Source organism: Falco cherrug, chromosome 2, assembly GCF_023634085.1.
Source record: "Falco cherrug isolate bFalChe1 chromosome 2, bFalChe1.pri, whole genome shotgun sequence".
NCBI classification, from domain to species: Eukaryota; Metazoa; Chordata; class Aves; order Falconiformes; family Falconidae; genus Falco; species Falco cherrug.
The window spans coordinates 8,651,713-8,676,074 of record NC_073698.1 but is presented as its reverse complement, the minus strand read 5'-3'; the positions used below and the strand labels follow the sequence as shown (position 1 = coordinate 8,676,074).

The 24,362-nt window shown below is 46.7% G+C and overlaps 1 protein-coding gene and 1 long non-coding RNA gene across 2 annotated transcripts in view; one reads left to right on the top strand and one right to left on the bottom strand.

The window, feature by feature from the left end:
- Nucleotides 1-7,453, bottom strand: part of RAB30 (RAB30, member RAS oncogene family) — a 53,160-nt gene extending 45,707 nt beyond the window's left edge. The window contains exon 1 of the mRNA XM_055702314.1: nucleotides 6,819-7,453. The gene's annotated coding sequence lies outside the window, so the exon portion shown is untranslated. The remainder of the gene's footprint in view (nucleotides 1-6,818) is intronic.
- A 222-nt stretch (nucleotides 7,454-7,675) lies between these two features.
- Nucleotides 7,676-18,770, top strand: LOC106630829 (uncharacterized). Its single transcript, XR_003558161.2, has 2 exons — nucleotides 7,676-15,739; nucleotides 16,146-18,770. It is a non-coding gene; the product is annotated as an uncharacterized LOC106630829 (long non-coding RNA).
- Nucleotides 18,771-24,362: the final 5,592 nt, after the last annotated feature.

The window sequence follows — 24,362 nt, the reverse complement described above, 5'->3', positions numbered from 1 at the left end:
CTCTCAGTTAATGAAGTTCAGTAGCCGTTATAATAAAGCTTGAATCTCCAGCGTAGGAGAAGATGGAATTTAAAGCTCCCTTCTGCCACCAGCAAGCAACAGGAAAATAATACCACACACCATGGAGACCCCTTAGGGGATTTTTTGAGGTCACTAACAAGAATCCAGGTTGTGCAAGAAATAAATTCATGTACAAGTTCGTCTTACTATGTTTTTAAGACAGGATGTTATTCTAAGTAAATATACCCATGCTGCAGTCACAACTATCACGAAAACACCATGCATTAGACCCTGGAAGCATAGGAGATGGCACCATGGAGAAGTTCTCACTAATGAGACATGAAGCTGGCTTCCTTTAAAAGCTTGTTAGATAAAAAGCCTTGACTGATCTATTTTCCATTACTCTGAGATCACACAATGAAATTTAAATCACACAGAAGCGTTAATGATTATTTTTCAAGTCAGCTTTTCATTACTGGAAGCATTCTTTGCAACACAGCAAACCCAAAAATCTCTTTTCTAATCCTGGCAATCCCTCTCACTTGTTCTTTGATCACCTGTAAATCTGAACATGGGCATTCACCTCCCAACTCAAGGTGTTGAGCTACATCGTGAACATGGATCTGGGATTTTCCTGGAGCACATGTTTTCTGGTACAGCCACCACTTTTGTATCTATAGATGAATGGGCATTTGGAGAAAGAGTGACCGCTGGGAAGACAGGATGGCTTGACAAGTTCCTGTGCCTTAAGTTTCATTTGCCACAAGGCAGAGCTTAGGTGGACTGATCTCAGACAGACAGACGCACATTCTTCTTTCCAGCCAACATCTTTAGGAACACGTTCCATATTGATATCACCTTCTTCAGATGAGAGTCTTCATTCATGCCCATTCACAGTATTCCTCAGGTTCATTTGTAGTGGGGAGTATCCAAGCTCCCAAAGGTTATTGCTGAACATCGCTAGAGAGAAGAAAACCAAAGGGGAACAGGGAGGTGGGGTGGATGTGCTGGAGCAGGGAGAGACCTGTGTAGACAGAAAACAAGCACAGAGAAAGAGGATGGGAACAAGCCTGTCAGCGGTTCCCCTCAAGCTGGTACTGTCTCAGGAGTGACACTCCAAGCAAAACGCCCCATACAGCTTTGTCAGAGGGCAACAAAGCTGGTGGCCAGGCTGGGAGGAATGTCCTATGAGGGGCGGCTGAGGACTCCGGGCTTGTCTAGTTTGGAGAAAAGGGGGCTGAGGGGTGACATTGCTCCTACAGCTCCCTGAGGGGGGGAAGCGGAGAGGGAGGTGCTGAGCTCTTCTCCCTGGTATCCACTGACAGGATGTATGGGAATGGCTCAAAGCTGCACTGGGGGAGGTTTAGACTGGACATTTGGAAGCATTTCTTTACCGAGAGGGTGGTCAAACACTGCAACAGGCTTCCTAGAGAGGTGGTTGATCCCCAAGCCTGTCAGGTTTAAGAGGCATCTGGACAATGCCCTTAACAATGTGCTTTACCTTTGGGTCAGCCCTGAAGTGTCATCAGTTGGACTAGATGATCCTTGTAGGTCCCTTCCAACTTAAAATATTCTATCCTAACCACTTGATTGTCCTGCAGAGGGATCCCATACTTCCACAGCCAGGTAAAGGAGTAATCCATCCTGCCAAAGCAGTAAAAGCTCCTTTTTTTTTTTTTTTTTATGTAAGGAACTTGGTCCAAAACGCTCTGGAAAGCACACACAAATGATTGCTACCACAGGGTGCAAGAGTCTTGTACACGTTTGGATTAATTTTCTTCGCTGTTCCCAACAAATCAGCACCAAGGGTTATCACCAGCCTACAGGATGGTAGTTCCATGGTGATCCCTTTCTGCAAGTAATTGGCTGGATTTATATCAAGCAATACTCCCAGTTTAAAGACACACATGCTGCCCTCCGAGTACTTGACTTCTTGCTTAAACAAAAAAAGCAGAGTTTAGTTTTCTGTAACTTCATTACAGAGGAGGAGCGGCACAGTGCAGCAGTGGGTCAGGCTGCAGTAAATTCCCCTCTCCATGGACAGCATCTTTAGCAGGACAGAGTTACCCTAGCACTGCTTGACTTCTGTACACTTTGGCATCTCTAACACCTTTTTTTTTCCCCCTCCTTTTAAATTCACCCTGCAGGATACAGCCTTTTGAGAAACCATGTGCAAGCTCATCTCTTTTCATGCCACCACAGCCTTTCCTCCCCTTCTTCTTCTCTTCCCTTTCCCATTACTCTTTTCCAGGCCTAAAAGAAAACACTGTTCAGATAGTTAAAGGCTATTTTTTGTTTAGCAGTAGCTACAAGAAAGTGTTTCTGCTAAAAGGAAAGAAAATAAACAGGGTATTCTGTGATCTTTGAAAGGACAGCAGCAGATTTCCATGAGCTCTATCTATACCGAGCAAAGCAAGACCTTACTTGGTGTCCTCTGTTTCTCCTCTCTTTGTACAAGTATTCCCTAATTATCTCAGGAAACTAATAGCTAGGTTAAACAGGTGGTTTAAATTTTGCCTTAAGTATATTAAGGGAGAGCGCACCTCTGCATACAGACAGAAGCGCGATGTAGTGAGAGCGGTAACTCCAGGCGAGGCGAGATGACAAATAGCAATTCAGTCTCCAGCTGTTCGCAGCCTACATACCTATCCCCAGCTCAATACAACAAAGCTCTCTAATGATTTTTATCTACACAGGATGAAATCAAATGGCATTACAACACAAGTCTCACTAATACCTTATGCAGTTCCAATGTTTAATAGCACAAATTAGTTATGAAACTACTGTAACAGCAGACAGACTTTAACATGGTCTTGGCTCTGTTTAAATACTGACAAGGATTTTTAAGGGACAAATTCATCCTTGTTCTGCCCTAATTATTTCAACATATTAGCACCTAAGGAATATTTGACTCAATCCCCTCCCAGTTTAAATTCATGATTTAAGCACAGGCCAAGCAGGATTACATGACAAACATGACAGATCAGTTCTTTGCCGCAGTAAGAGACCCATTAAAAACAAAATGAGGATTTAGTTAGTTATTGACAGAATCACTGGGGGGGCAGGAAGCTAAATGACTTGATGCAAAATGAAATTACAGAAACTAGAGTCAATCAAAACATTGCTTTAGGTCATCTCATCTGTCCTCCAGCCACAGCAGGGCTGCTGCTGAGCACCTCTGCCCCAAGCTCTCTCCCACCAGGTTGATGTTTTTGGTGTTCAAAACACATCCATAATACAGAAGATGACTTTATTGGCTCTTAAATCTCCTGCTGCAAAGTCTTGCAAGCATCCATACAAGCCTCCTTGTTTAAAGAGCCCCACCACAGCGAGGTATGTCCACCTTGTGCTGCTTTCTGCACTCCTGCCGTGCCAGCCACACTGTTGCAATGAATCTCTTGAACTTTGGCATTGCCGGGGTGGTAATTTGGCAATACACATGAACTAGCTCCCAGCACTTTCCCTCTGGACTCTACCTCCCATACTTGCCAAAAGCAAGGCTTGCACAAACTGTTGTCCCTGCCTTTAAAAAAAAAAAAAAAAAAGGCAGCGCAATATGCTTTAAAATTAGAACAGAAATTTACCTAATTCCTAGCTCTTATCTCTTCTTGTTTGGCTACATTTTATGCAAAAATAAGAAAGTGCCAACAACACCATACCTCAGCCACAAAAAGTACCACCTGCAGATACATCTATCTGGGAGATGCCACAAAACTTAGAGCAAGCGCCTCAACGTGCTGATGGATGGATGCCGGCTTGGCTATACAGCGAGGACCAAATGAGGGCAGCGCCAGAGCCAGGAGCTCTACAGCTTGCATTGGAGAGCCACAAAACTTCAGCTCAGGCAGCAAGCAACACCTTCCACCTGCAGCTGGGCCTGGGAAGACGGGCAGCACGCAGCATAGATCCACTAACAGAGAAAAGCTCTTTCATAAGAAAGCAACAAGCAGAGGTTCAGTTTGCTCACAGACACCTTTTGCCCGCTCCCCACTTCTCACCTTGCCTCCCCATGCCTGTCTGGGAAGCGACTCCTCAGTTCCTCCCTGAACAGCCTTCTTCATCCACCCACCTCTCCCCTTCAGAAACTTCAGTTGCCTCACCATACCCCAACTCCACGCTACAACAAAACCACTGTCCTCTTATAGCTCAGCTCTGGAGCAGAGAAGAAAGTGAAGCTTAAAAGGGAGCAAGTCCATCCCAGCTCTGGCACTTCCCAGTTCCTCTCATCTCACCGGTCTTTGGGTCTCCCTATACATGAGGTTCACCTCAGGGCAGCTTGAACTTCTTTCTGCGACAGTTCTGCGATGGGCAATTTAATACAGCACAGGGCATGTGGGTGACGCTGATAAAGCCAATTTGCAAAGACTCAACTTCTGGCTTCACTAAGAAGCCAATCAACGGCATCAGACACAACTCCACTAAGAGCAGGACTAAGACACAAGAAAACTGTACAGAGTATGACCACAAGACCATCTACCCCTAAATCCCCTTTCAGAAACTAGACACCAGTAAGAAATGGGGGGAAAAGTAAAAGACCAGAGGAAATATTTAGTGCTGCTTTGCTGGGATATTCTCTTTGCTTCCAGCAATTGGCATCTTGAGGACCCTTTGAATCACAGCAAATGCATACATTGCATTTAGGTCTTCGCAGAATCAGTAATCAAATGACTCAAGAGGAAGGGCCCCTTAGCTCATCTGTGCTTTTTCACAGCAATCACTTGGCTATTGAGTGATTTTCAGCTTTCAGTCCATTTTTCTGTGTCTATATTTCGGTTGCTGCAAGGCAAAATTTAATCTTATTATATTAATAGTGTAGATTTGAGGTACATTTTTAATCCACTTCTTGCGGTGGTATAGCATAGCTTGAAAATGTTTGCGCTGTCACAAGGCTAATTCAAGAAATGTCACAAATTCGGAAAAAATAACAAAACAAGCATAAACACCAAAACATGTTTGTAAAGATATATACCATATAAAGATGAAAGCAGAACCAAAAAAAGGGACATCACAAAAACTGCATAAATACAAAATCCCTGGCCACGGATTCCTTGCTTATTCTCCCCAACTCCTGTATCAATACCTCTCAGAACAGCTCCCAGGCTATGTTTTCAAATTATCACTTCATTTCCAGTGTCTTCTCTCCATAGATAACAAAATCACTGCTATAAAACTTCTGCTTCTATAGCCAAGATGGGAAACCCTCTATTAGATTACCCATTCCCTCCCTTGTAAAAGAAAGGGGAAAACGCCATTCCAGGAAATAAAAATGTTAAAAAAAATACCAAACAAACAAAAGCAACTCCTGCATGCACTGTTTTTCTTCCCCTTTGAGTCAGTAACAGAGGAAGGAAGGAAAACACACAGATAAAATAAATGTAAGGAGAAGGTGTGGATGCAGCCTGTTTATCCTGCTTGAAGAGGGGAGGGTGGTTAAATGCCACACATTGCATACGGACACCCCAACCACCGCCTTGGTGTTTACAAACACTTTGATCAAACCAAACAGGGAGTTTCATTGTCCCCACTGCACTCATGTCACCCGTCCCCCAGTGCTGCGATTCCAGGGAGAGCCTGCCAGAGGACACACAGTGCCAGTTACACAAGAGAAGCGCAGAAGCAAATACGCAGCAGAGGGAAAGGAAAGAAAAAAAAATATATATATCAGCCAAGCTGCACACTCTCTTCCTGCTCTCAGAACAGCCTCCAAGTCGGGCTTTGGAGTGGATTAACTTTAAAGGGCACTGAAAGATGCTGACAGATTTGAGGTGAGCAGGATCTCTCTGTGTGCACGCATTTCACCACCACCAGCACCAGATTATACATCTGGGGTCCATGAGCAATTGCAGCGATAATGGAGTTATAGAAGGGGATCAAACCTTCTGCTGTTAGGCACTAAGGAAAAAAAATATCTAATATCTTGCATTAATATCACATCACCATTGAAGTAAAGATCTGAACTGCACCTCAGAAACAGCAAGGGAAACAAGTAAGGAAGCCACACTAAAATAAAGTGCTGCCAGACCACAAAGTTTTAACAAAATTTAAAATATACACACTTCTCTTATTTACGATAAAAGGGAAAGAGACCAGAACGATAGTTTGGAAGCTGAAATGAACCACCCGGCTGTCCGGCTGACAACTGACAATGCATACTCATGAAATGACTTGGAAAAGAAACCTGGACCCACTGCACATAGCCAGAATGGAAAGCCAGTTCGATTCAAATCTCCCCCGTTTCCCTGAAAGAGGGGAAGAACGGGGGGATCAAAACACAGAAGCCGCACGACGCAGCTCACCAGCATCCCCAAAACCATCCCAAAACAGACTTTCCCTGTTCGACTTACTAAAAGATGGTCGTGTTCCCCGCCCTCCCCCTCCCCAGGAACCCCAGGTCTCACAGGAGCTCAGCAGCACTTAACGACAGCAATTAACAATCCATTTTATTTTTTCCGCTGTTAAACGGACGACAAACGGGACGGTGCTCTGCCCGAAGCATCCCGAAGTTGCGGGAGTTTCCCGACGGCAGCGGGACGCACAGCGCGGCCGCACCTGCCCGCCGGACCCCAGGGGCGGGGGGGGACCCCTGGCCGCGGTATTTCTCCGACGTAGGGGTTTTGGGGGGTTCCCCCCCCACCCCTTGCTCAGCAATGCCAGGGAAAGGAGACGCTGCCCTGCTCGGCAGCGCTTCTCCCCGCTGGGGAATGCCAGGCGCGGGGGAGCGCACGGGGAGATGGGGGGATTGGCGGGGAGCGGGGGGGGGGTGGTGGTAAAAGGGGGAGGAAAACCAGAGGAAGCGAGAAGAGATGCGCAGAACTCACCTGGTTTGGGATTTTTCCTCCCTCTCCACGATCATGAAACGAGGCGGGAACCAGGAGCCGGTCACCGGCGATGGTAGAAAGCCGGCAGCCCCCGGCCGCCCCACGACGGGGATAGCGGGGCTGGGTAGGGTGCAGCCCCCGCACACCCGGGGGGAGGTGCTGGGCCGCCCCCGGCGCGGTGCAGCCCCCCAAGGGATGGGTGCAGGGCAGCCCCCTCCCTCCAGAGATGGGTGCCGGCCGCCCACCCGGTGCGGGGCAGCTCCCCGGAATGGGTGCAGCGCGGTCGGACGCAAAGCGGCCACGCTCAGGGATAGGTGCCGAGCCACGCCGCTCCTCCCCGTGCAGCGCAGCCCACTCGGAACGGGTGCTGAGCCACCCTCGGGCCAGGACAGACCCCCCCCCACCGGGACGGGTGCAGCAGGGTTCGGTGCACGGTAGCGCTCTTCAGGAATAGGCGCAGGGCCGCCCCCGGCTGCAGGGCAGCCCCCCAAGCTGATGCAGGAGCAGGGCCGCCCCGGGCCAATGCTAGGGGGCCGGAGCGGAACGGGAGCAGGAGCGGGCTCCCCCCCCCGCCGTGGCCGGCAGCGGCAGCGGGAGGCGGCACCGGCGAAGCACAATGAACGGCGGCGCGCCCCCTCGGCCGCCCGCTGGGCAATGACATCACCCCTCTCGCCCGCCGGGGCGGGGCCAGCGGCCGCGCTGCCGCCTCCCCATTGGCTGGCGCCCACCGGCAGCGGTGGCTTCTGGGGATTGTAGTTTAACGAAGGACGCGCTGCGCGGAAGTGCGCAGGGCGAGGACTCGATTTCCCGACAGGCCCCGCGCCGCGCGGTCGCGGTGGGGCGCGGGCGGGGGCCGGGGAAGGAGGTGGTGGCAGCCGCCATGTTGATGGCGTGGGATGCTCGTAACTTAGGAGGAGCGGCCGGGGAACCGGGTTAAGATGTCGGAAAAGGGGGAGGGTGGGAGCCAGGTTTTGGTTTAGGGGGTGGAAAGAGCTTGTTCGAGAGAGCGAGAGAGGAGGGGGGCGGTTGAGGGGATGCGGCGGGTAGCGGAGGGCTCTGAAGGGCGTTACGCAGCGGCCCGCTGTCCCTCGGTGCCCGCCGGCTCTGGGAAGGGCAGTGCCTCTCTGTGGGGGGAGCGAGGTGAGGGGTGGGAGTGCGTTCCCGGGGTTCGCCCCCCCCCCCTTGCGAGCCGGAGCGGGGCCCCTGCGGTCCTGGCGGCGGGGCCCTGAGGCGGGCGGGCCTCGGCGGCGCGGGAGCGGCGGCCGCTGAGGTGGGTCTGTGGAAGGAGCTGGGGGGCGCTCGGACGGGGCCGCGGGCCGGGTTGTGGGGGCTGCGGGGGTGGCGGGGCCGGGGGGCGCTGGTTTGGGAGGGGGGGAGGGGGCTCCGTGGCTCCCGGGGTTGTGCCCCTGGCGCCCTGTGGGGAGAGGGGTCCGGTGCGGGGCTGTAGCTGCCGAGGTGTTGGGCCCCGGCCTGGGATGAATGCAGGCTGGGTTAAAGAGCAGGGCTGGGCTCATGGCCTGGCCTTGGTGGGGCAGGCCTCGGCGGGGAGCAGGCTGGGACGTGCCCTTGTCCCTTGTCACACACAGGGTGGTAGCTTGTGCGTGCTGGCTGGAGGCTCTTGTTATTTTTTTTAAGGGTCGTGGCTTCTTTCTGATAACAGTACTGACAGTGTTTTGCTGTCACAGGTACGTGGCTTAGTGTGTCCAGCTTTGCCCCTTCCCACAGGGGGCTGTTACCTGCGTGTCTGAAAGAGGGTAGATTTAGAATCGATAGTGGGAAGCAATTCTTCACTGTGGGGGCGGTGAGGCGCTGGCCCAGGCTGCCCAGAGCAGCTGTGGGTGCCCCATCCCTGGCAGGGCTCAAGGCCAGGCTGGACGGGGCTGGGAGCGACCTGGGCTGGTGGAAGGTCCCTGCCCATGGCAGGGTGGTTGAAACGAGATGATCTTTAAAGTCACTTCCAACCCAAACCAGTCCATGATTCTGTGTCCATAGAGACATAAATCAACCTTGAAAAAGCTGAGAGAATGGATGAGGTGGTGTAAGACCTCTCAGCATGGTACGGGAGCAGCAAAGCTAACTTGCTTCCCGGTTTTCTTACCTGAGCTTGCTGTCTTAGCTTAGCCAGCTGACTGGGTGCTGTCAGAATTTCAGCATACCTTCTGCCTGGCGTATAGGAGTTAGGCCAGATTTTCAGCAATGGGTTGTAGACTTTCCTGTGCTGAACATCACCCCTGCATGTGCTAGGCCCTGTGTTGAGGAATGTGAAATGATCCGTTCACCATATGAAAGATTAATTAAATCCCTGTTAGTCTTAAAGAACTTGAGTTCCATGAAATAACATGTGAAAGATCGTTGCTCAAAACTTGTGCGTGGTTTGTGAAATAACACTGTTTCTAGTTACAGCTGATTCCTGTGAAATAAAGTACTTTATTACTTCAAGAAGATACTCCATTTAAAAGAGTTGTGAAGAGTTTCACAGGCTCACTGGAAGTCTTTGTTAAAAAAGTCCAGCAGTAGTATAGCTCAGGAAAAATGGAGTTACAAGTTTTGTTTAATACTTTGGCTCCTCCTGGAGGTAAGTACAATGCATTTGCTCAGGATATCATCTCGCAATAACTACACAGATACAGTGGTCTGTTTGCCCCAGGATATACTTGGAACAGTGTAGGGAGGATGTCATGAGATGTTCTGTGGTACAGTTACTTAACTTGAACCTTGCAGCCTTTCAGGGTTTGTTGATACTACAGCATTGTGTGCCTTTCTTCTATCTCTTTAAATCCAGCTCCCTCTAGTTAAAGAATCTGAACCAGTTGCATTCCTGTAAAATGTCCAGTGTCCTGGGAGGGGACATGCTTCTCCCCACCTCCAGGGTGGCCAGTTTTGCCATATTCATCACTGAAGAAAAGGAGTGGAGGGAGCATAATCCTCTGCTGTTGCTATAACTTTCAGTAATAGTTGCATATATCTGAAGAATTCTGAATCGCAAGTACAGCCTCTTTTATTTCTTATCTACTTCTCTACACAGATACCTTTAGATCAGGTGTGCTGTGGGTGGAAAAAAGGGGCAGTGGCGTGATGACTTATGTCACAACAGTTGCCCACTGTAGGCTTTAAGCCTAAGCTTCTGTCTGTGCAGCTGAACCCAAGTAATGATGGTAAGTATTGCAGTGAGATAGCTCGCAGGGGGGAGCTTGGTTGTCTTTTCTGTAACTGTCAGAAAACATGTATGTGAAACCTTCATCCAAGATAGTCTGCTGATCTAATGACGGTATGCTTTGTTATTTAAACTGGTTTAGAAACAACGCATTTCACCTGCATTAATTTCCCTCTCTTCTTCCCCTTCCCCCTTGTGTCTGTGCTGCTGCCCTTGGGAGAAGACAAGGATGCCTCCTGCTTTACAGATCTTTTTATTTCATTGTTTATACCATGTTTCTCTTTCTGAAGCTGTAGACACCACTGATGTCTCAACTAATAGTTGCATATTGAAATGTAGAAAAAAGGAACTGGCTTTGCAATCTACCCAAATGAATGCCTGACGCAAGAAACAAGTAAAATAGTTTTCTATGTATCTATAGCTCACTTTCACCAGTTCGGGAGTATCTGATAGTTGCCGGTGTGTGGATCTTACTCATTGATGATGACTAGTCAGAGATCATAATAATGAAACTCATGTTACATGTCTCAAACTTGGATACTCTGTTCACCTGAAAGCGCTGATGTCCAAGTCTTTTCTGACCCAACGGGTCTGAAATGCAAGATGCACAAGAAGCTTACAGTCCTATTGCAGAAATAAGTGGTGTCTCGGCATTTCATATGAAAACACATAAGGTGACCACAGAATTGAAAACCTGCCTTTGATATTTCTTAAATACGTGGGTATACTCTGGTTTAATACTGCTAATAAAAATTGCAGTGTCCATATGGTCCCGAGCCTGTGAAAGCTGATCCATTGTCTATGCTTTGACTACTATGTTGGCATGCTGCACTACAGAAACTCTGTTCTCTTGTTGCTGAAGTGATTTTGGTCACTGTGGACTCAGGTAAGCAACCACCTAGTGTCTTGAAGACCAGGAGATGTGGTAGGAAGACCCTGCAGGAGGGATGTGGAAATTAAGTAGGCATGTGTGATGCCTTTGTTCAAGAAGAAATTGCTTAATACATGTTTGACGTAATTTCATGTGTAGCAACCTGGCCTCATATCTCAGCTTTCATTCTGACACGTTTTAATGAAAACTTAAAGGATTTGGGTGCCCTAAATTGAGCCTTCAGTGGATAGTATACCAAAACCAGCTCTACAGTCTATATGAGAATTACCTGAATTTTAAGAGTGTACAAATATGTTACATGCCAAGATAATTTTTAAGGTGTCTGATACTCTGCTGTCACAGTGTCAACATCTATGTCAGTGCAGCATGAACTGGCAGGATGTTGGAGTTGTCTGAGTTCTTGAAAATTAATTGCCAAGCCATACATAATTCTTAGTGTGCAAATTAGCTAAATGAAAATATTTTCATGTGCACTCAAACAGGGAGTGGGATATGGTTTCTGAGGGTGATTGATGCTATCTGTGCTAGCCTTGGTACATAAGATTTGGTTTTAACTCCCATTTTCTTAGTTATCCCAGCTATAAAACTTTTTTGTCACAAGTTGTCCACAGTCCCCTTGGAGGAAGGAGAGTTGAAAGTGTCACAGAGGAACTGCTTTCTTCAAGACCTATGGGGAAAGGGTATAAACACTCAAAATTACTGCTCGGATTTTGGAGGCTGAAGAAACCGCTACAAAGGTATTTTGTTTGCGTCTCCTGTGGAGCAATTTCCCAAGGACTTGCCAGAGCTGCAAGGTGAAAGGTGAGAGGGTGAGTTCAGCTGGGTGGAACAGGCAAGTACTTCTATATCATGTTGTTGTTTCATAGTATCTTAATACAGAAAAATAGGTTGTGTTGTCTACTTCATTCTTCAACAGGAGAGTTTGGAAAAACAGGTAAGAGTTGGAAGGCTTCTGTGCCTTTTTAAGTGTTCTCAAGGAAATTTGAGGTGGCAGCTGTTAAACCAATTTCTGGAAGAACCTAATCCTCCTGCATAGCCAAAAAAGTTTGTAAAGCTTCTCAGAAAATAATTCTAGTGACTAATTATGAAGTCTTTATTTTTTTTATCTTTCAGCACAAGAAGAATCCTCCAAGAGCAGTCGGGAACCTCTTCAGGTGGCATGAATGTGTTCGACTGAATCGAGGCAGCAGTTACACAACACGAAGGGGCATGCAGGCTACTGCAAGTCCCTGGGTTCATAACAACCAGTATTGGAAGGAACTGGGTTTAGTAGAGAGGAAAACTTCTTCCACAACTTCTAACTCCCTTGAATTTAAATGAGAACATCTAATACTGAAACAGGAAATTACTTTTATTGTAGGTACAGGAGATCATCAGAATAGGGGACTTAAAAGTGCTAGTCAGGGCTCTGTAGTGGGCCTTGGAAAACCTGCAGGTAGTTCCCATACAAGAGACCAGCTGTGGGGAAGCTCCCCTTTGGGAAGGCACTGTAGCACTGGGGGGATGCCGCTTGAGCAGAGGAGACTCCAGTTGAGTATGTTCTGCAGCTGTTTTTTAGTTACATAGGGATGTATCTCTTAAGGTGGGATGGCCTAAGGTGACTACTGAAGACCATAGGTTTGTAGGCAGACCACATTTCCCTTGAGGGCATAGATACAACTGTGCAGTTCAGAACCACCTAAACAGTTCCATTTTTCGTCAAGGAATATTACCAGATTTAAAAACAGTTGTGCTTGCTCCACTGAACTCCTGCAGGAGTTAGCTGGCTGAGTGCAGCACTGCTCTGAAGATAAGCCTTCCCCGCCCTTGGGTCGCTGGAGACTGGCACACAGGCATGACTCGGATGGGCTCCAGGCCGAGTGTAAATCCTTTGGCTGCCTGTGTTGTAGCTTTAATATATACAGGCAGCACGCTTGGGAGCTTCCACGTGGAACAGGAAAACTCTCGGGCAGGGCCAGTTGGGATGTATTCTGTGTGTGCACTGCCCTCTTCAGCGCAAAACTTGATAAAACCCTGTAGTAGTGCGTACGACAGGCAGGGGCATCCTGCTGAGGTTACACTAGGTGTGGACCTCGGTTGCCGCAAATCCTGGAAAGGTCTATTTTTGTTGTGTAGTGGTAAACCTGAGTTAGTAACTGATACCGTTCAGCCAGTGTGTGTGTCTGCCAGACAAGTAGTCCATGAGCTGACCTCCTCAAGCATGGGGACTAGGCTTTACTCCTTTACAAAAAAAAAAAAAAAGGGGAGGCAGCAAGGACTTTTTTTGAAGGGTCACATAAACTCTACTGCAAGTAAAAGCCCACTAAAAATCTTGGTGGAAAGAATACATTTTGGGAAATGATGAGTGCTGTGACAAAAAGTAGCGTGATTTACAACAATTTTCCGATTCCGTTCCTTCTCTGTGTTTTTCTGAGATTTGTAGGGGAGAAGTGCTGGACACAGAGTGTGAAAACCGTAACCAGAAGTAAAAATTTAATTCTAGCAACCAGAATTTTGAGTGAAATTACACGCCGTTATTTTCTAAGAAGGTCCTTTATCTAAACCAGTAATGCTGGAGTCCCTGATCATGCATGCTAGTGGTCTCAGGGTCTCCAGCTATTTGGATGCAGTGGCGCAAAGCTTTATGTTGCTTCCTATATGTTTCAGCTTAGAATACAATCTTTGGCAGTGTGAGTACCTAAACAGTAGTGCAGTCAGAACATTCCTTACTGTAGACAAACCATTTCCTTTTAGGTAAGTAACGCTGCACTGTGGAAAAGCACACAACTCTAGGGCGAGCTTCATTTCATAGTGTCTCCTGTGCCAGAATTCCCTGGGCTTGTTCTCTTCCTTGCCTTGGACTCTGCTGTTTACCCAAACTTTGAGCCTTTCTGCGCATTATCTCTGGTCGGCTCTTTTCCATCACCTGATTATTTTTTGTTTGTTTTTTTTTGCCGTTTCTCTGCAAATACCTCTTCCTGGAAACCTGGGAATGACAGTAAGTATCTCAGGTTCCTGGCCAAGTTTCCACTCGTGGTTTCACTTGCTCCCTTCTGTCAAGTTATTTACATGTAGTGTCCTAAGGATATAATTTAGTGGACGGCTAGCAGCAAGCAGCTAACCTTTATGTCTTGGCCCCAGTCTGCATAGGTCAGGTTTACACAAGCCTGCTGCCTCACAATAAATTCAGTGGCCTCTCTTACAGCCCTTGGTTTCCTTTTGCACAGCTTTATGACAAAGATAGTGTTCTGCTGTTGCAGATTTAAAAATGGACATGCTAGGACTGATTGCTTCACCTACTGAGCTGCATGACCCAGAATCTCTTCTGAACCTTGCCCTTCTGCATACGTGAGGCCTAGGTGAGAAGGATTATTTCTCATGTCTTAATAGGTCTGACATGCTGCACTGCAGGAGAGGTTTTCCAAAGCTAGCGTTGAGGTGTGAAGCTGACTAAGCTACCGTGCTCAGAGTCTTGTCCTTGGGTTCTGAGTTGATGCATGTCCAAGTTGGTTTGTATCCAGCAGAGCCTTTCTGGGTATGTGTTCCCAGGAGGTGTATTACCTGAGCTCCCTGCTTTGAGCTCTCAGAAAATACAGCTGCATGATGCAGAGGCTGTGGTGGCATTGCTTGTTTAAGGAGTTTGGTGTTACCTTTCTACCTTTTCTTTCCCGTGCCATGTTACACCACTCCCTTTTGTGCCAGCACAACTCTTTGGAGTGGCATAGTGAGCTATCAGTGTCTTGATCAGGGTGTTAATGCACACTCCCTGCCCTCTGTATGCTTTTCTGTGGCTCGGGGCAGAAGCAGAGGAGGTTTGTAGTTTGCAGCTTTCTAAAACCTGGATCGGGTTAGTGAGCTGGTTTGGAGCATTTGCAACATGGCACTAAAAAGAAGTGGCCAGGTGTACAGCAGCGGTCGGGCTTGGTGCTGAAGCCTCTGTCTCATTAAGTCATGCGCATAAGGATGCAGTTTATTTTGTGGGGGAGGAACAGCAGCAGTAGTGCAGTGTCGCTTGTGCACATGGATGCTCTTGTTAATCATGTTTTGCTGCTTTAGGGCTCATGACCCAGCCAGATGTTCTGCTGCCTGTAGCCCTCTGACCAGGCAGTGGCAGCTCAAGAAACCCTGATGTCTGTAAGCAGCGCTGTGATTGCTAGGTGTAGTCCAAACAAATCCCAGTGGGAGAGGAGAGCTGGAGTAAGATGCGGAGCAGTTTTCCCCTAAATGTGGGCGGGGGGTTGACTCTTAACGGAGTACAAATACGTTTTCTTAGGATGGAACTAATTTCTTACATTTAGGGAGTTGCATGTAACCCCTGCACACTTAACTAAATATCCCTTTTATATTTCATGGCAGAACAGTTCTACAGTAACGAGACTGAGGTACTAAAATCTTCCACACGTGATAGATAAAAACCTGATCCCAGTTTTCCGTGTCAACATTTTGGCAGTGCTCCTGATACTAGCCAAGTTAGCTTCTCTACTGTGAACTCCTGCCACGCAAATATGATCTACTGCCTTCGTTCTGGTAACGGTGAATGCTGTCCTCTGATGAGGATGATGTAGTGGCAGGTGTTTCGGAGTGACATGCGGTGGCTTGGCTGTACTTGCTCTGCTGTAGCCGATGTCGGCTAAAATAATAATTGCATCCCCTAAGAGTTAGATTATTGCTGCTGTTAATCTTTCTGGAAAAAAACAAATGAGAAGTAGAGGCAGATAGAATCCTCACGTGAATTGGCAGGAGGGGGGTGCTGTGTCTCACCAGGGACGGAGGGCAGTCGTGCTTGTGAGGTCTGTGTAGCCTCCTGCAGATCCCTGCCCACTGAAAGCTCCTCTCGTCTCCAGGGTCAGTTGTGACTGGAGCAACCGCTGTCCCGATGCTACCTCCTGCAAACAGGTGAGGAAAGAGAGTTTATTTTAGTAGGTCCAATGAGAATAAGTAAATTTGCTTACTTTTAAATTATTAAATAGATTTAATTTAAACAATAATTTATATTTTTGTCATGTAAATGTGAATACCAGAAGTAAGGCATATACCTATATAAAATGTATGTTTAAATACATCTATGTTGTCTATGTTAATAATTTATGAAGTAACAATTATAAATCAATAAGCCAGGGAATCATGGAAAAATACTGGAGCTGTTTGTTGCCAACGGATTGCTGGCATGGAGTAGCTGTTCCCTCTTAAGAGCGGATCAAACACAGCAGCCTGGTCCCCAACAAATATGGTTTGTGTGAATCCTCTCATTTTGTTAAAGTTCCTAATCGTGTCTGTCTTTTAAACTTTGCTCTTTGAGAAGGTTATTTGGCCGTGGATTAACCTTGCCATGAGTACCGAGGCATGTGACATGCTTGGCCATGGAGGCAGGTATGTGTGGGCTCTTTCACAAGTTTGTCAACACTTAAGTGCAGTGGCTCTCCAGAATGGGTAATGTTGCTGCCATTCACTCTGAGTGGCATTGCAGCCTCATTCACGTGGGTTTCACGGTATCTCAGGCATCCCAGCCTTTCGCTATAGTCCGCTCTCCATTACCTGAAGGTGAATTTAGATAGAAATGCTCACGACTGCCAAGATCCTGGGTTTGGAAGACGCCTGCTTCCCTGTAATATTCAGTCATGCTGTCTGGTGGGGATGGATCTGCCTCTTGGGTATGGCCGATTTACCCGTCCTATTTCTCCCAAAGGATACGTGCGTCCTGGGCTTTCCCTGTGCTATGTGCACAGCCTCCAGGCAGTGGTCACCTCTGTGGGATGCCAAGGGATGGCTACCCCAGTCATCCCTGAATTTACTGCTCAGCACCCCGTGACATAGCAGGGAGTGCAAGGCATTATTTTGCTCAAGTCCACCACCCTCAACTGGCATTTATTTTTTCGTCACCATTTTGTTTCTGGCTAAAACAAAGGTGTTAAGGGAGGCTTTGTGCCAACACACAGGTTTTCCAAACTTTGGATTTTTCCCTTTTCTGTAGTATCTCTCTGTCACCCAAACATAGCACATCACACTCGTGTTCAGTCTGTAGGTTATGCCCTGATAGGTGTGAGTAGCCCTAGGATAATTCCCCGTTTATTCAGCTGTGTGGAGCTGGTGATTCCAGTGGCTCCAAAATTCTGGCTATTGCATCCCATCATTCTAAAGAAGACAAATGAAAGCTTGGAGGAAAGAGCCCTCCTTTCCTTCTTGTCTGTTGGGATGTGCCGAGCAGCCCCAGAGCTGGTGCAGGGGTCTGATGGGATGCTGACCTCCATCCATCCCCTGCCCTGGGTGGTGGGACAGCAGCACCCTAGGGTGGAGGAGGCCAGGGGCCATCCATCTCAAGAGCTGCTGTCTTCTACCTTTGTCACTCTGTCCCCGTGGCTTCTATGTCCCTTTCCCTGAAACTCATTGCCATTTTTTTTGGAAAACACCTGTTCTGATACAGCCCTTTAGCACAGGCAGTCTTTAGATACAGCAGGCCGGGGTGCATCTTGGCATGCCATCAGATGAACTTTTTCAGGTCTTTAGGTAGTTTGTAACAAAGGGGATATTAGTGTGGGCAAGGTCCAAGAAATACTTTTGTAGAGTCATGTGTGACGTCTGCTAAATTTGAAAAAGCCTTATGTGACTTGGTCTTCTCTTTAGTGGCACTGTCATCAGGTCTTCTTCCATGACTCTATCGTGGTAATCTTGCATTAGAGTTTTGAGATCTGCCAAGTAAGGAGGCCCTGATGAGCCCACAGTGTGAAGGTGGCTCTACACTGTTTCCAAGGGTCCTTCAAAGAATGTGTTAATGGGAAGAACAGTTTGACCCATTTCCATGATTTTTTTTTAATAGATGTTTCAGCCCCGAGAATCCCTGCATATTCCATGTAACTTACAATCAATTAATTTTCTCCATTTTCTCCAATACGGCCATTTTTATGCAAAGGCATATAAATGGCATTTCTTAGTAGGCATTCCTTTCATGTTGTGTATTACAGCTGCATGTATTCACATCAGGTAAGTCAGGAATATTTGAATAACAAATGTTAAAATGGGTCATAAACCACAAGAGTTGCTGAGTTCAAACTTCAGAGGACCTGGATCCTTTCCTGGTACATTCAGTGGGCGAATAATTTATACCTCAGGACCATGTTTTGCACTGGAGGACATCTGTGTGACTATCTGGCTGCTGCTACTTCAGCATCTCTTACCTCTGGGATGAAATCTGGTTCCCATTGAATCTCTGTGTGGGTGGAAAGAGATCTAATAACACTTAAAAGGTAGATGAAAAGTGCTGTCCATGTGCTGAGTTTCATATTTTTAACCTTTGCATTTTTTAAAGTAGCCCCTTCCATTTCTTAAACGGGTGACACCTGAGGCTAAGTAGATCTCTACAGCCAACTGCCTGAAATGCCTCAGAGGCAGAAGTGCCGTTTTGCACAGATACCCAGTAAAGATGCAGAACCACGGTACTGCTGGGAACCAACCAGTCACCACTAAAATACGGTAGTGCAAAAACTCGTCAGGAGGCTGAGCAAACCCAGCCCTTCTTACAATGTTATGCCTACAGCATTCTGTCTAAAACCCATTATCCCTTGGAAAAGTAGTTGACAACATGGTAAAGAGGAGAATCAAATACCTTCCCAGGGTTCTCCCCATTTTAATGCACTCATAAATGTAGCCAAGTACCTCTCCGGCATTAATAAAGAGGATATTGGAAGCTATCTAGACACAACGTAACTTCTTGAACCTTGAAAGACTTCTAACGACTCCTCCATTTCCACAGCCGGTTTGTGGCATCGTTGGGTATGTTCACATTTCCAAGTCCAAGACATGAAGTGGCTTTGTATTATTTCTTTAGAAAACAGCTGAAATCATAAAAGGAGCCCTGATTTTCAAAACACAAATGTTTGGTATGGCTTTTATTTTAAATAAAATTCAGGCATGCACGTGCTTATACAGTCAACTCTTAGATGGGGTCTGTGGTTTCCTAGCCCGTGTGTTTTGCCTACGGAGCGGCAAAGAAAACACTGGCCATGTTAGCAGGCATAAACCCTTCTCTTCGTATCTTCGCCGCCGTCACAGACTCTCCTGGGGATGTGGCTGTAAGTTTAAACCTGGGCTGGATGCAGCTGTAAGGGGAGCGAGGGAACGGCAGAGCCCCCCGCTGCAGAGCCCCCGGCACCCTGTAATGCTAACAGCGGGGGAGGGTCTCGGTCCCTCTGTCTCGGGTCGCACCTCTGAGGTCTTCAGTGTAGCCAAATACCACAGGGAGCTGCAAAATGCACATCAGAGAAGTGTTGATCTGTGCTGGCTTTGAAATCGGAGAGGCTGCTCTAGCTGCTGGCCCACTGTACTTGGGGTCCCTGCTGCGGCGGGTGGCTGTACAATGTTCACACACTGCTTTCAGTGCTTTACGGGCTGGGTGCTGAGCATGATGGCCTTAGTGCTTCCTTTATTTCCTAACCCTCCATTTATCGTTAGTAATTACAAGAAATCAAATGTATTGAGCACCAGCCCCAGGCACCAGCAGGGGCTGGGGGTGACCTGCTGGGGGGCAGCTCTGCGGGGAAGGGCCCGGGAGTGCTGGTGGGCAGCAAGGTGCCCGTGGGCCAGCGGTGTGCCCTGTGGCCAAGGGGCCAGTGGGACCCTGGGGGGCACCAGGAGGAGCGTGGTGGCCAGCAGGTCGAGGGAGGGGGTCCTCCCCCTCTGCTCTGCCCTGGTGGGGCCGCACCTGGAGTGCTGGGTCCAGTGCTGGGCTCCCCAGCTCCACAGAGACTGGGAGCTACTGGGGAGGGGCCAGCGGAGGCTACAGAGATGGTGGGGGGACCGGAGCATCTCCCTGGTGAGGGAAGGCTGAGGGAGCTGGGGCTGTTCAGCCTGGAGGAGAGATGGCTGAGGGGGGATCTCATCAAAGTCTACAAATACCTTAAGGGTGAGTGTCAGGAGGACGGGGCCAGGCTCTTTTCAGTGGTGCCCAGCGACAGGACAAGGGGCAACGGGCACACTCTGAAACACAACAAGTTCCATCTGAATACGAGGAAAAGCTTCTTTACCGTGAGGGTGACGGAGCCCTGGCACAGGCTGCCCAGAGAGGCTGGGGAGTCTCCTGCTCCGGAGACATTCAGAACCCACCTGATGTGACTCTGCGCACCCTGCTCCAGGAGAACCTGCTTGAGCAGGGGGTGGGGCTAGGTGACCTCCAGACGTCCCTTCCAGCCCTGACCATCCTGTGAATCTGTACTTTTTCTTCCCATTAGCAGAAATTCTGGCTTCTTTTGCCCTTTCCCCCCTCGCTGCTTCCATCGCAGGAATAAGGGAGCACACAGGTACCAGCTGTTTCAGTATGTGAAACAGGGCAAAAAGGACACACCCACACATAAACAAGTAGAGGGGCAGCAAACGCTTTGTTCAAGCTCTGCATCTGTTATAAAGGGCCGGTGCGGCAAACTGTGCAAAGACACAACCATTTGAAAAGGGCAAAAATCAGACTGATTAATATAACCCAACAAGTTAGCACTGCTGAGGTGCTTTATGAGTTGTTGTCCTTTGCCTTGCCCTTTTATTGCTCTTTACCTCTGTCCTCGGCTTGTGTAAATGCAAATGATCAAGAGAGCAACTTGATGCTTCCAGGCCAAAGTTTAGCAATGGGTTTAAATTCAAATCACTGTGTTCTGCAGTTTACTCTTGTCTTGCAAGTATGCAAATCAATACAGTAAGCACAGGTCAGGGGAACACTGTTTTTGGTAATTAACTAAGGAATTCACATTATAATCCTGCAAGACATCTAAAGGCAGCACCTCCTCATTTTGGAGGTAATAAACATATATAATGATATTAGCACTCTGGTAGAGTCAGCAGATCTTTGGGGTGGACCTACCTCCAGTTTTCCCTTGATACTAATGTCCCAAAACACAAAGCTCTTAACTTCAGAAATCAGAGTTTGTTAAAATGTAAACAAATACTTAAATAAAAATAATTAAAGTAAGGCAGGAAAGAAACAGCAAGTTTCTGAATTAACTCTTTGTAAGGCAGGGTCTTTTTTTCAAATGCTTCTTTCTGTCCCATCCTGCTCTTAAGATGGTTCCCCCAACTCAGCGTGCTTAACTGCACCAAAGAAAAGGACCTCGGCCCCTTTCCATGGGTCTAACCATGGCTGCGGCATCCAAGACAAGACTGAGGCAGCCTTCTCCCCCAGTGCCAAAACAACACGCTGTGGATTTTATTATATACCATATTCCAGTGAACATGATATACGGTAAAACCGAAGCGAAACGGTAAAAGCCCCTGTAGGCTGGAAAAGGCAACCCGATGGCTGGGGCTGTTTTGCCCTGCAGCGGTCGCTTAGATGCTCTACCTGATTCCCTACTTTGTCCTGCTTCAAACCAGCTGCGTATCCAGGGAGGTGTTCATTATAGGTAAACATATCTGGCAATTTTGTGTCTTGTATTGACTTCTGCAGGTAAATGAGGGCACACTCACAAATCCATAGCCCATAAGCATATTTGTAATCTACAGACGGCTACGTTCTCAGTATTGTAAGACAGATATCTGTCATGGTCATTTGGGGGGGGGGGGGGGCAGTTACAGCCTGTGTGGTGTAAAGGATGTAGGTAGTCGCTTTGGAGACAGACACAAGGGGCTGGTGATTTCCCCCTAGAGCTTCTGTGTGCCTTCAGAGTTTGTGACCCAGGTTGCGGGCTGATGAAGTAAACACACCTTGTGTCCCATCTACAGCTTGCATAAACAGGGTGAAGGCACAAACAATCTCACAAAGCACATTGCTTACCTAATTTACTTACAATTTCACCAAACATTAAAAACAAAGCAATGCTCTAATTTTTACAAGATTTAAGGCTGCAATTTCAGTTAAGCCAATAAATTAGCAGGTTCTAATGATCCAGTCACCAAGTTAACATGGCAGATAATCAGATTACATAACGAAAGAAGTAATTCTTTTTCTTTGTTAACCTTGTTTTAGAATTTAATGAAGGTTTAGCTTTCTTTTGACCAGAAAAACCCAGCTATAATTTGGCTAATATTTTATTGACATAGTTAACATATCACTGGAGGACCCTGCCATTACTGGGTGTAGGTGGCTGTTGAATATTAAATGTATATTTTGGTCTTAGGCCAGTTAAATGATCCGAGCAGATGAGAACTATACCCCTGCTCAGCTCAACAAAGTACAGTTATACAAATACCTGTGCCACATCTTTAAATCTCCCTGTGAATGCATGGTAGCAGTTTTATGTCCTTTGCCATCACTATGCGGTAACACAGAATATTTTGAAGATTTAACATGCAGATAGATGGTGACTGAATCATCTCCAACAGCAGTTTTCAAACACCACTGGCTTTTTCACTGAGAAGAACATACCAGTGACAGAGTACTTTCCATTTTTTGCAACTGTAAAAGATACAGTTCACCCTTCTCCTCTCTGACCGTGGCTTAATGACACAATAAATCCAACATCAGGGTCCCTAGTATCAGACCAGATATACCACAACCCGTTATCCAAGGTACAGAGCCAGCTTTCACTCAAGCTGGGAGTTAAAATTTCTTTTAAAATTTTGTTAGCTTAATTTTTTACTGACACACTTAATGTGATTACAGCTACTGCTCTCTCTGTGCCATTGTCACTTTATGTCAGATCAGTTATCAGGTCCCAGCCATTATAAAAGTCCTATGAACTCCACACTGTAGATACTTAATTCTGTAGAAACGTTGTTGTGTGCCCACACCTAACTGGAATCAAATTCATATTCCTGGGTATTCACTAGTACACGGATGCAGTAATGAAAATTATGAAAGCAGCCTCACACATGCACTGCACAAACACTAAAAATAAGATATGCTTTCACTGAGAAAAAGTTAAAAATACAAAAGTTCAATCAGCTGTTTAATTTCTTAGGATCTCTCTCCTTAAAGGCACTCAGGGATTTTACCAAGTTAGGTGTTCTTTCATAAGGCTGAAAGGCAGAGTGTGTAAGGGTCTTGGTTGAGAAAACTTAGCCCTGGTTTCTGGCTGAGATTGCAAATGCAAAACCTACATCAGTATCAATTTTGTTTTATAAAAACAATTACAATTTATTCAGCGCAGTATTTCCTTACGTCCTTCTTTTCTTGTCAATCACTGTCACATTCTCAGCATTTTTAAAACACTCCAGATTTTTATTGTGAAGGAACAGAAGAAGTAATAAGAGCTCACAGATCATCTCATCATCTTTTGACCCAAAAAACAAAAGACCATTTGGCATTTTATAAGAGGACATTCCACTCATAGCTAAACAAAGTTTTTTTGTTCCAGTTATCAAGGTGCTTTTAAAAAACCTTGCATGTTCTTCTCTGTGTGTGAGTGATTCTTCAAGCTTGGGAAGATATGGTGTGCTACAAATTGTGGTTGTAGTATTTCAGAGGAGAGTGAGGAGAAGGAGGAGGAGAGAGGTGTTATCACCACTGCTTTAAGTCAGTTCTTGGACTCCTGGCTACTCGTGTTCAGTTAGATTGCTGAAAGATAACAGTTGCTCTGTGCACTGCTTAGCATCTCTACTATTTAAGATTGATCTTGTGTATTTAAAAAAATGGCATTTTTCATACACTCAAGTTTTGCACTGTTGATTTGTCTTAGAAGACTGACATGTCTGCCCCAAGCCACCCAAGACCAGTTGGCAGAAGGGCAGTGAGTAATATTTTTGTGTGCTGTTGTACCAATATTTACTTCCTTCCTTTGTCACGGAAGCTGCAGCATGTGTTTACTCAGCAGAAGAACAGACCCTGTAATAACTGCAAAGACTTTTAATCACTGTGGTCCATCAAGCTGTTTTTAATACTTTTCTTAGTTCAGCTCAATAGAATGACTGGAGTTTAAATAGCATATGCATAGATGTTCTTACGCTGCTGAAACTCTTTCCCTTGGCTTTTTACAAGAGGAGACATCTTCTTAGCATTGCTGCAAGGCAGAGACAAGACATCTGCAGGAAAGAGTAGATGTTTGCTGATAAGAAGCTGCTTTTTGAAACAGAAGTAGCCCCTCCTCCGGGCACGCGTTCTCTTCAAACACGTTACAATTTCCCTGTTACCAAAGTCCTTCCTGTCAATTCCTTCCTTGTTGATTTTGGCAGAAAGTTCATCCAAATCAAGAAAGTGGTGGCAAATCTCTGCCCTGAGAAAGTGAGATCCCGCTGGGAAAGCTGAGCATAGCCATTAAAATGTTCCACAAGGAAAGCCATCAATTTTCCTTGTCAAAGATTTTGCAACATTCTGTGCCTTGACAAAGCAACTGTATATTGTCAGTATCTAAAGGCATTGCATTTCAGATCTGGAGGGTTATTGGCTCTTTTACCCCACTGTTGTCATTTGGCTTGTTCCACCTTCTTTGCTCTTTCTCTGTAGTGTAATATCTAAAAAAGACTTGTCTCTAGGAAGGCACAATGGCTTTACAACTGGCATATAGATGACGCATGAGTTCACACTCTATCAGCTGGGTCCAGTGACAGGCAAGAGAAATAAGAGACTCATGACACTGTCCAAGAAATGGACAGGCACGTCTCACTG